Source organism: Ailuropoda melanoleuca, chromosome 8 (genome assembly GCF_002007445.2).
Source record: "Ailuropoda melanoleuca isolate Jingjing chromosome 8, ASM200744v2, whole genome shotgun sequence".
In the NCBI taxonomy this organism is placed as follows: domain Eukaryota; kingdom Metazoa; phylum Chordata; class Mammalia; order Carnivora; family Ursidae; genus Ailuropoda; species Ailuropoda melanoleuca.
The window spans coordinates 125,453,362-125,466,086 of NC_048225.1; positions in this window are offsets into that span (position 1 = coordinate 125,453,362).

A 12,725-nucleotide genomic window follows, 5' to 3' on the forward strand; every position below is an offset into this window, starting at 1 on the left:
CTCTTGGGGCCTGACAGAATCCGAGTTACTTCGTTATAATGGAGAACCGTAGTCTCTCTCCCGATTCCAGACTGGAGCCGGTTCACAGAACTCAGGTCAGGGTTACGTTCCCAGCCTTAGATAATTTTAAAATGTATTGTTGCTATTATATATAGATATCATATTGCAAATGTTATATAGATATATTGGTACTATTATATAGTTTCCCTCTATTTCAGTCTTAGGAACACCACGATCTGTTAGGTATGCCAGGGAGCTCCGTAAGCGAGCAGTGCCTGTTACTACGTTACCTCTTTCCATAACCATACATAGTCTTTACGTCTGATGGCTTTGTGATGCCACTTGACCTTTGACTCATTGGGCCCTCATTCTCCCTATTGAAATCGGGGAGACGTTCACTGGTAGTATCTCATGACTTCACAGGCTGTCCGGACCAGGCCCTGTTAGGTTTTCCGCTCTCGAGTCCATATTTTAGCTCAGCAACTGAGAAAACTGAGAGCTACTCCTATCTCCTTGAGCAGATATATTGAGTACAAAATCTCTAGTTAAGGGCACACATCAATACGTGTTGCCTGTCTGAACGTTATGTTTCTTTCTCCTCTAACAAAGTTAGAATAAATGCCTGCACCCACGTCCCTGGTTCTCAGTGTTATGAATCTGGAATCTGTCACTAGTTATGGATTAGGAGGCAGTGAGAGAAAGTAAGGCAAACAGAACTTGTAGTAATGGTAGCAAGTGAGGCCAACACTGTTCCGCAAAAAAAAAAAAAAGAAAAAGAAAAGAAAATGGAAGGATGCAGGCAATGATTTCAGCGCACTGGAAATTGACCAAAGGCAGGTAACACATTAAGAAACAATGCTCCAAATTTTGCTAGAACTTCAGGTACAAATTGCAAGAGTATGAGCATTGTTTGGTTTTTGGATGTTCCCATGATCGTCCCCCGACCCCCACCCCGCCGCCCCCTCTCAGTGCGGAGGGTAGGAACTTTAGTTTTATCTGCTTGGGGTTGGCAGGAAAACCCAGCAGCTTTGCTGGCTTAATGCAGACTCATTTGGGGAGAAACCCACAGCTCTGCTACTCTGATACTGTGGTCTTGGTTCTCAGTGAGGAACAAATAAGCCATAAATTTAACTGAGAGATCCTGAAAATAAGAGAGTCGTAGAAAGGCTGAAATCAGTTCTCCATCTCTAGCTTCAGGGAAACTATGAATGCACAAGGGAGACCTGAGAACTGGCTGGAATTTTGAATGCATCCAACAGGCTGCCCACAGGTTAATCAGCACAGGGTAGAACCGTATGGGTTCTAGACGTTTATGTACAATCCCTGCCCAAATCGTTGGATAACCACTAAGCTATGTATTCACAGGGAAACCCCGGGGAAGCCAGGCTACAAAGATAAACACAATTGAGAAAACAAGCAGACATCAGCATCCATACACAGCAGTCTTTGCGTTTAAGTTGGAAAGAGTAATGGAAAATGGAAAAGAACAATAATTGACATATAAAAATATAAATTTTCCAGAGNGAGCAGACATCAGCATCCATACACAGCAGTCTTTGCGTTTTAAGTTGGAAAGAGTAATGGAAAATGGAAAAGAACAATAATTGACATATAAAAATATAAATTTTCCAGAGTTCCTATGATATATTCAGTTACCAACCAAATATTACAAGTTGTGTAACGAAACCGAAAAGTGTGACCCAAATTCAGGGGAAAAAGTCGTCAACAGAAGTTAGTTCTGAATGGGCCCATTTACAGCAGAGTCACGATGAGCAGATTTTATAAATAGAGTCAAAGAATTAAAGGAAACTATGTTCAAAAAATTATATATATAGAATGTCAGCCATTCTATGGGGAACCTCAAATAGAGGCCATAGAAAAGGGAATTCTAGAGGTGAAAACTATAACTGAAATGCTATCAACAGAAGTGAGATGGCTGAAGAAACAACCAGGGAGACTGAAAATTGATAGTAGAAACCGTCCAGTCTTGGGGCACCTGGGTGGCTCAGTCAAGTAAGCATCTGACTCTTGGTTTCAGCTCAGGTCTTGATCTCAGGGTCATGAGGTCGAGCCCCACATTGGGCTCCACACTGGGTATGGAGACTACTTAAAAAATTAAAAAAAAAAAATCCGGTCTGAAGAACAGAAACAAGAGAATGAAAACAAAGTGACTCTCACGGACCCGTGGGACAAAGTAAGCACTCCAACATAGGTGTAATGGGATTCCCAGAAAACAAGGCGGAAAAAAAGTATTTAAATAAATAATGGTTGAAAACTTCCCAAATTTGATGAAAAACATTAATGGGTTCCAGAAACTCAACAAATCCTGAGTTGGGTAAATGCAGAGAGAAGCATATGTAAGACATCAGGCTGCGGAAAGCCAACACAGAGACAAAAATCTTAAAAACCAAAGAAAAGTGACTCACCGTGTACAGAGAAAAAAACTATGATTAATAGCTGACTTCTTAATAGGAAACATAATTGAGACCAGAGGATAGTGAAATGGCATTCAAATCACCAAAAGAAAAAAACTGCAACAGAATAATCTGTATCAAGCAACAACATCCTTAAAAAATGAGAGAAAAATTAAAGTGTATCTAGATAAACAAAGACTGAGAGAATTTGTTGCTAGCAGACCTACAATCCAAGAAATACTAGAAGTTCTTCAGGCTGAAAGGAAATGACAATTGACAAGAACTCGTTTCCTTAGGAAAGAATGAAGTAAACCAGAAACATTACTTCCGTAACATATATAAGTCATCATAGAGGAGTGTGTAGTGTGGGTTTATGTCAGCCTTTTTATTTTCTTCCCATGGCAGTTTCTTTTTAAAAATACCATTATTTAGAAACAGTTATATTGTTATAATACTGTATGGAATTATAAACTGGATTTATAAAAAAGATGTTATATGGCAATAATAGTGCAAAGAAGTAAGAGGGCTAATGTGTTAGCTCGAACTACACTGTGATAATTTAAATATGCATAGAACAAACACGAAAAAACATCTAGTTTTAAAATCAACAGAAGAATCAATAGGGTACAATAAAAAAGTTGTTTCACAGAAAAGAAGGCAGTGAAAGTGGAACAGAGAAATGAAAGGACATGAAATTTGGGAAACAACTAGTGAAAGGAAAGGCATTAATCCATTCACAGCCTTAACTACATTAAAAGTGAATGCATTGAATCCTCAGGACAAAAGGAAAAAGATTGTCAGATTGGATTTTAACCAGCAAGAAATAGTTGATAGGCTGTTTATGGGATGTACATTTAGAATCTGAGACACAGATACTTTGAAAGTAAAGCATGTAAATAGATACACCATGCAGACATAGGAGAGCAGAAACGGCTATGTTAATATCAGACAAAATAGGCTTTCAGACAAGGAATATTACAAGAGACACATACATATATTTCTGATAAAAGTCAATATGTTAGGAATATATAAAATTATGTGTATGTACCTAAGAACAGAGCCCCAAAATCCATGAAGCAAAAAGGACAGAATTGAAAGGAGAAATAATGCAACAGGTAGAGTTGCAGAGTTCAATAATTCAATTTTAGTAATTTCTAGAACAACCAGACAGAGACTCTCTAAGGATGAAGACTACAGCCCTGTCAGTCAACTTGACACCTGACATTTATGGAAAACTACACATGGAAGGAGCAGAACGCACATTCTTCTAGAGTACATGTGGCATGTTCTCCAGGCTCCAGATATCAGGCCACAAAATTGGTCTCAAATTTTTAAAACATGAAGCTTTCTTTTCTGATACTTACATAAAACAATTTTCTTTCAATTAGTGTTTACATGATATTTTTCCCATTCTTTCATATTTAATCTTTCTGTATGCTGATAATTAAGGTGTGTCTGTCATAAATTTTTGTTTTCCTCTCCACTGTGACAAGTTTTGTTTACTAGCTGGATTATTATATTACATTTAATGACATTTACATTTTATTGTATATAACAAAATTTATAATTTCTAATTTTACATTTAATGAATTTTACATTTCATTATATATATGAAATTACTGATATCTTTGGGTTTAAATATACCATGTTAGGATTTGTTTCCTACTTCTCCCATTTTTTTATGTACCTTTTCTATCTTATTTTGGAATAACCAAGTGTTTTTATTATTCCTTTTCCTTTTACTGGGCACTTATACATTATTTTAATGGCTATTTTAGAGATTATATTTCAAGGACCAAGCAAATATTTTGTGAAACCTGAATTTGATTTATCCCCATTTAAATGTTATTGTGTATTTTAAGTCCATAAATACTTAGATATCCACATGACATTAATTTACCGGATAATATTAAGCATAATATCGATACTTGCCCATACATTTATCCTTTCTGTTATTTTAAAATTCATTTTGGTTATTTTTCATTTTGGTTTCCATCTGGGCTGGATTTTCCTTATATCTGAAGAACTCCGTATTTCTTTAGTGCAAGTCTGCTGATGAGGAATTCTCTCATTTTTTCCATTTCTGATGCTGTTTTTGTTTTGTTTTGTTTTGTTTTCTCCGTGAAGGATATTTTCCTGGAGTGCAGACTTCTCATTTGGCAGCCCTTCCCTTTCAGTACTTTGAAGATGGCATTCCATTGATTTCTGTTTTTCATTATTGCTATTAAGAAGCCAGTTCATAGTTTTATTTGTATTCCTTGAAAATAATGTATCTTTTTCCCTCTAGCAACTTTAAGGCTTTTTCTTTTAGTCTTTACCTTTTAGCCATTTTACACAATATGTCTACACCCGTTTTGTTGGGTTGGGGAGGTATATGTAGCTATCTTGCATGTAGTTTAGGGTAAATCTGTATCCTGATGTTTTCTTCAGGTTTGGAAAACTTGTGGCCATATTTCTTCATCTCTTGCTTCTGATGCATTCTATCTCTCCTGTCCACCTGCAACTCCAATTACACACATGCTGGACCTTTCACTGGGTTCTGTATGGCTCTTTCACTCTTTGATATATGCTGCATTTTTCCCCTCTCTGTGCTTCAGCTTGGATATCTTCTCTTGACAGACTTCTCACTCACTGATTTTTATCTCTAGGTTTTTTTTTCGAATGTGTTGTTAAACTATTCTATTAAGTTCTTAGTTTCAGTTATATTTTTTATTTCTGATGTTTCACTTTATTAAAAAAAAAATTTCAGTTCTCTGTGTTGTTCCACAGGCTGTCATCTATTTTCTTCAACACAAGGAAAATTAGTTTTTTATTGCTTCACAACAAATCACCAGAATTTTTTTACATGTGATATATTTACATTCATTTTCTCATATTATTTCTCAAATAAGCACAAATGTAATAGTTTAAAATAATATATACGTCTTATGTCACGGTTCCCACAGGTCAGGTGTTCTGGGTATAGTTTGACTGGGTCCCCTCCTCAGGGTCTCACAAACCTGAAATCAGAGTGTCAGCTGGGCTGACCTTGGCATTCTTTTCCAAACTCATGTGGTTTTTGACAGTTTCATTCCTTGTGGTTCTAGGGTGGAGGCTGTCTTTTCTCACTGGGTGTCAGCTGAGTTTGCTCTCTTCCTCGAGGTGCCCATATTCCTTGCCCCCTGACCTCCTGGGAGTCCTCTCAAAACTTGGCAGCTTCCTTCTTTAGAATCACCAAGAAAGGGTCTCTTGCCCCTGTCTGCTAAGATGGATTTTTATAGGATGTAATGCGAGCATGGCAGTGACATCCCATCACTTGTGCTGGACTTTGTTGGGTATGGGCAAGTCACAGTTCCACCCATGCTCGAGAGGAGAGGATTACCCATGGATGTGACTGATTGTGGGTCACCTTAGGACGCATCTCTCACAATCTATTTATCTCAGAGTTGTATTAAAAACTTTAATACAGTGACTGTTTTATGAGTCTTTTTCTATTGAGTGCTTTTTTTTTTTTTTTCTCCTTCTTGATTCTTAGCCCCTTGGTCTTTTGTCCTGGTATGCTTCGTGCATTGATTGTATCCTGGACACTTTATATCAGCAGTCCTCAAACTTTTCCTCAAGGGGGCCAGATAAGTACACAATTCAGCCTTTGTGGACCAAAAGTGTCTCTTGCTGCTATTAAATGCTGCCATCATAGCACAGAAGCAGCCACAGTAATAAGCAGGTGAGTGGGGTTAAGGTTAAAAAAAGGGGAAAAAAGCCCTCTAATTATGGTGACTGAAATTTGAATTTCATGCAGTTTTCATGTCACAAAATAGTATTCCTTTTTAAGCTTTTTTTCCAGTCATTAGAAAATGTAAAGTCCATCATAGCAGCTTGTAGGCTATGGGAGAACCGATGGCGGGTTCCTGGGTCAGCAGGCAGTGGTTTGCTTACCCCTGCTCTATGCGAACAGGTTGTGAAGATAAATTGAGTCTCTACATTATATGATCTTCCTCTGTTTTACCTCCTAGCAGGTAGCTAGACTAGGGGGGAGAGCATATTAGTAAGTGGGAATTAAATGAGATTGAAGCTGGTTCCAGTTCCAGAGGATTCATTTCCACTTTACCCTCCCACTTAGAGGGCAGCCCTGGAGACCACCCGATGCTCTGCTCATTTTGTTAGAGTGTTTTGATCAAAGCCTGTAAACAACAAATTATAGCTCCTAGAAGAAGCTGGAAACAGTGGATGTTAGGCTAACATTGCTACATGTCCTTTCTTTATGGGCTCTTGGCCCCTCCACCATTCACATTGACTTAGAAGCTACACCACGTCTTACAGTCATTCTAACATCATTGCGGAGATGCAAGAGAGGGAATTCGGTCCTTCGATTGTCTGCACATGTGAAGAGTAGGGGGGCGGGGACCCTGGAAAGGCCCACTTATTCCACTTCTCTTGTTTAACCTTAGTCTCTTCCTTTGTGAAACGGGGATAGTAACACTCGGTATACACCTGCATCATGTTACTGTGCGTTGCATGAAGCCGCGTGAAGCATGCAGAGTGAGGGCAACATCTGGTGAGACATCCCTGTCCTCACTGTCGTCGCACTGTGACGTCCTCACTCACAGACGAAGGAGGAGGACCAGATCAGAGGCCTGTCATCCAAACGCCAACCAGATTAGTGGCAGATCTAAACACTAAACCGGGGTAAACAGAACCACTAGTCTGCTGCTTTTCCGCGATAACCATCTGCCGTCCTGGATCACTGGCACCAGCTGCACCACCGTGGAGCACAGTTTCAAGTTACATTCCATCCAACCAGTAGTTGTGCAGAATTATTCTGTGTCCAGACTTGTGCCGTATTTCTTCTGAAGCCGGATTTCTGGTTTAAGTCTTGGTTTCTCCTTTATCAGCTCCGTGTCCTAGAGAAAGTTCCATAACATTTCCGTGCCTGTTTTCTCTTCTGAAGACGCATAGAGTAATGCTGCCTCATAGATTTATTGTTAGGATTTAATGCATTAACATGCACATTGCATAGTTTAGTACCTGGCGTATAAGAAGCATGTATCAGAAACGTTAGTAATTGCTTTGATTAGTAGCAGCTCTAAGTACCCTGCGAGAGGAGATGAACGGGAGTCCCTAAAGGTGCTTACAATTGAATTAGGAATGTAAGATCAATGCGACGAATACAACTAATGAGTTAAAAATAGGCGACAGCTGAGTGCCGACTTCTGCCTCGTTTAAAGCTACATCTGTGTGCGCTGTGGGTAGTAAGATGGATGTGGTGTCTGCAAGATGGCCTGGCAAGGCTGAGGCCTTGGGCGGAACTGAGTCAGGGGCTCCAGAATGATGCAGGGTGTGCGGCGAGCAGAGCCGAGATGGGAGAGATTGGTTGAAAGTAGAGTAAGTCACGAGGATGAGAGGCACAGCGCAGAGGAGGCAGTCAGTGATCCTGAGGGAGTGTTGCGTGCTGACAGATGGTGGCCGCACTCGTGGCGAGCCCAGCATAACACAGTTATGTTGCACACCTGGAATTAATGTAACATGTGTGAACTACAATTTAAAAAAGTATAAAAGTGAGAAAGACAAACACTGGATGATTTCACTCATGTGGAATTTAAGAAAACAAACAAGCAAAGGGGGAAAANGATGTAACATGTGAACTACAATTTAAAAAAGTATAAGAGTGAGAAAGACAAACACTGGATGATTTCACTCATGTGGAATTTAAGAAAACAAACAAGCAAAGGGGGAAAAAGAGAGGCTTACCAAGAAACAGACTCTTAACTGTAGAGACAAACTGCTGGTTGTGGAGCGGGGGTGTGGAACAGGTGATAGGGATGAAGGACTGCACTTGTGATGAGTGGCGGGTGTCATAGGGAAGTGTTGAATCACTATTGTGCACCTGAAACTAATTTTACACTGTGTTACCTAACTGGAATTTAAGTAAAAATTTTTTAAAATGTGAAGTTCTTACAACCGAAGTCGTAGACTGGATGGCTGATGGTACCCTGGGACTTTAAACTGGCTTCAGTGCGGGACGTCTGAAGGTCAGCCCTCTGTGGACCTGGCTGCAAGGGTCCGTACTTAAACCCTACTTGACTATTGTTGCTTCTCTTGAGCCACATAAGAGCCATTTCCATATTAAGCTCCTCTCCTTGGCACCAGAGAAATGGACGGAAAGTATGACACATACCTTAGCAGGACCCTGGCCTAACCTATCAAATTTTGAAGTCAGCCTTTTCACCCCCAGAGATTTCTCCTAATAGCCAAGCCAACTCTCTCTCTCTCAATGTTAATCCTGGGATTAGGAAATGAGGTTCCTGAGTAATGAGGTCTCTAGACACTGTGCTGTTTGGATTGTGCCCTCTGCTATTGGTCACTTGGGAGTAGTCGGTGCTGTTTTGGGGAGAGAGACCTAGGAATCTGGGACAAGCAATCTGCACCTTATTAAGAAACCTCAAACCAGAGTTACTGCTTTGTGAGCCAAAGAGGAGCTTCTGCCAGAGAAGGCTGTGGGAATCTCGAGGAACCTAATGTGGCTTGTTCTGTCCTTCACTTGTGGGCTCAGGCACTGGAAGATGGGGCGATGCGTTGTTTCCTTCCTTTCTAGTTTCTTTTCAGTGTCACATTCTGGGTGGTATCTCAAGATTAGCCAGTGAAGGAGGAGTTCCATTAAACCACAGCTCTGCTTAGGAAGATGTTAGTAACCCTCAGATAAGAAAATTCATAGACTTTCGATAGGAGAGCAGTATTTCTACAGTGATCTAAACTCAAGGAACTGGTGGATTTTAAATAATTTCAGGAAGGGCATTGACAAAAATCTGGGAAATGCTTTATAACTATTAGTTCAAACAGAACCATATCTATTATTGCAGGCAGTCATATTTCCCGAGTGTAGGGCTGTGACTCAGAAGAGCAGAGAAGCAGACTGCTGGTGAGTTTCACTTCCTCATATGCCTGGATGGTGAATAGGGATGGTGGCGGCATTGTCACAGCGCCAGTGACGGTCTGTAGAAGGGGAGACCCGATCTGTCACAGAGAATCTTTCCGATTTTTATCATTTTGGAAGTATGGATGTGTGAACTAATGGAGGGAGGAAGGACGTAAGACTTGAGGGACCTTTCACTGGGCTGTTCAGAAATGCAAGCTCTGTGAAGGGAGGACCGTTCTTGGTTTATCTCTGAGTTCCGGATACCAGCACTGCACCCACCCTTCATGATGTACTCAACACACTGAACCCCTGAAGAAATGGTTTTGCTTGAATTTGAAGCAAAATTTTATTATTTACAGTAGACTTAAAAAAGACCCAGAGAACAATGAGATAAATAAGTTCTCCTCCCTGGAGGAAAAATGTAAGTAGTGTATTCGTCCAAGATTGGGTCAGGGACAGGCTTTGTGTCAGTTTTTTGTTTTTGTTTTTGTTTTTTTTTTTTTTTTTTGATCATGTATTTGAAAAGAAGAAAGGGTAATAACCTCAAAGCCAAGGATACGGTCTGAATTTCAACGTTGCTGTCCATCTCTACCCTCCCTACCTTTTTGTCTCTCTCCTTCTTCACCTCCATTTCTTACACCCTAGATGAGTAATCCTGCTCTTGCCAGTGTTTCTCATTTCCCCATCCCACTCTGTGCCCCTTTACTGGTCGTTCTGCTGAGTCTACCCACATAATGGTTCTGGGATAGAGTTTTTCCAGGGGTTGGTAATTTAGAGCTGACTAATGGTCTGGAGGAGGAAAGAAACCGAAGTATTCTAGGCTACAGGCATGAGTAAAATCTTTTGCCAGGAAAGTGAAATTAAGTTATAAGAATAACCTGGATGAATTTCAATGTAAGTGTGCAAGTATAATGAAAACTGTGGTTTTCTAGTGATGGGTTCCAAACTATCCATGATGACCCGGGAATGCATTCTGGATGTCACTACAGATTTTTCCTAGATATATCAGCTGGATGGGCTACTGTGATCTAAGCGAGAAGGAAAATGTTGGGCATCTTCAAGAGTGGGATTAAAAGCAAAACTAAAAATCTTGTCCTACCAGAGCCATACCTATGTTGGGATAGTACATGTAACAGTACGTGGATCTAGTCAGTGCACTTCCAGAAAGATTTTTAAAGCACATGACAAAGTCCATATGAGCAACTGGAAGGGAAATGATGACATTTATAAAATCAAGGCTGAATAATTACAGGCTTGTTTACAAATCCTAGAATGCTGGGCTGAAGACCCCTATCCCTAAGCAGTGCTGTGTCAGACTCTTCAAATATACTAACCCCTCTAATACAGTGATTCCAAGAGGTATTATTACTACGCTTAATTTAGTAATGATTTTAAATATTCTTCTTAAAATTTTGAGTGACTACTGAAGGAATTTATGCAGGAAATCTCCATTAGCAATTTTGTCTTAATTCCAGTAAACATACAGCATCACATTAGTTTCCGGCATGCAATATAGAGGATTCAACACTCCCATACATGACTCCGTGCCTTTCACCATAAATGTACGCTTAACCCCCTTCACCGGCTTCACCCCTTCCCTCAGCACCTTGCCTCTGGTAACCGTAAGTTCTCTATAATAGAGAGTCTGGTTTTTGGTTTATCTCTTTTTTTTTTCTTTGTTCATTTGTTTCTTAAATTCCACATGTGAGTGAGATTGTATGGCATTTGTCTTTCTCTGACTTACTTCACTTAGCATTATCCTCACGAGGTCCATCCCTGTTGTTGAGGATGGCAAGATTTCATTCTTTTTTATGGATGAGTAATATTCCATTGTGTTTATATACCACATCTTTATCCATTCATCTGTCGATGGATGCATGGGCTGCTGGCATAATCCGGCTATTGTAAATAATGTGGCAATAAACAGGGTGCAGAAATCTTTTTGAGTTAGTATTTTCACATTCTTTGGGTGAATCCCATTAGCAGATTTTTTTTTTTTAAAGAATGTTATGACAACATTCAGGAGGCAGGCTTGGACTTGGACCAACGTCAATGCACTGAGGGAGCTTGACTGGGAGACCATTGCAGTCCCTACAGAGAATGCTTGTCTGTGCTTAGAAGTTGAGTGTTGGTAGAAAGCACAGGGAGGAGGGGACAGAGAGGACAGAAATTCAGGAGGGACTCTTTTCCACGTCTGAAATGATGACCCTCAGTTTTCTGAATGGAGGCAATGGTTAAACGTGGTGGGCTCTATCAGGAGTAGGTATGGGTTTAGAGGGCAAGGCTAAACCTGCCACTGTATAGTCTCCAATTCTGAGCTCCCATGAGATGAGTTCATTTCTATCCTGATCTCAACTTGGACTATGCAACATTGAAGGAAAAAAATAAAACATCTGGTCCTTCTCCAATTAGATGAATTTTACCTTTGCTCTCACACTAGGAAAACCCACTCCCTACTGAAAGGGATATCGTCCTTTTTGTTCCATTCTCTTTTCTGCTAGAATCCAAGGAGATAAGCCGAATACCTGCTGTGCTTTATCAAACCATTGCCCACAGCCCTAGAGGATACTTGGTGCAGGGTTTTCAGGAGGAATTTTTTGTTGAAATGCTCCCATTTCTAGTCTTTCACAATCATTGGGGATTTTTAGGTTCAGGGCTTAGGGAAGTGAAGCCTAGGACCTAGGTAGGGTTCTAGGGGAGCAGAAATCATTGGAGGATGGTGCTGGGGCATTTGACAGTGACAGTGCATTCTGACCAGTGTTGAAAGGATATCAACTTCAGCTATATTCTGTCTTCCACCTCAGTTACTGTTCCTCACTGGATCCTTCCCAGCTAATTCAAGAGTGTTTGAGGAGGAACTATAGCACTGAGCTTCTTCCTTGACCTGGACTCACCTCTCCAATGTCTGGGTAATTACTTCTACTCATCTTTCCTTTACTCTGTCTCTACTTTTCCTCTCAGATCTCTCTCTGCCATCAATCTCAGGATCCTGGGGTAACACTTCTGTAGAACCAAAGAAGAAGGTGGGTAGATGTGAGGACAGCAGCAGATACTGGTGACCCTCGAGGTCCGGGACATTGCTCAGCCGATGGTCACACTTTTTACTGAAGGTCTTGGGTTAGCCTACTCTCTTTCATGGTTGGCTCATCACACCTGCCCTTTGCCCAGACCTAGACCTCCCTCAGTGCCAATGCCAAATTCCACTGCTGTGACCGAGTTCCTCTTGGAAGGGTTCTCCAACTTTGGGTGGCAGCACAGGCTTGTCTTCTTTGCTGTCTTTCTAACTTTGTACCTGCTGACCCTCTCTGGCAATGTTGTCATCGTGACTATTATTCGTCTGGACCGTCACCTCCACACTCCCATGTACTTCTTCCTGAGCATGCTGTCCCTCTCTGAGACCTGCTATACCGTGGCCATCA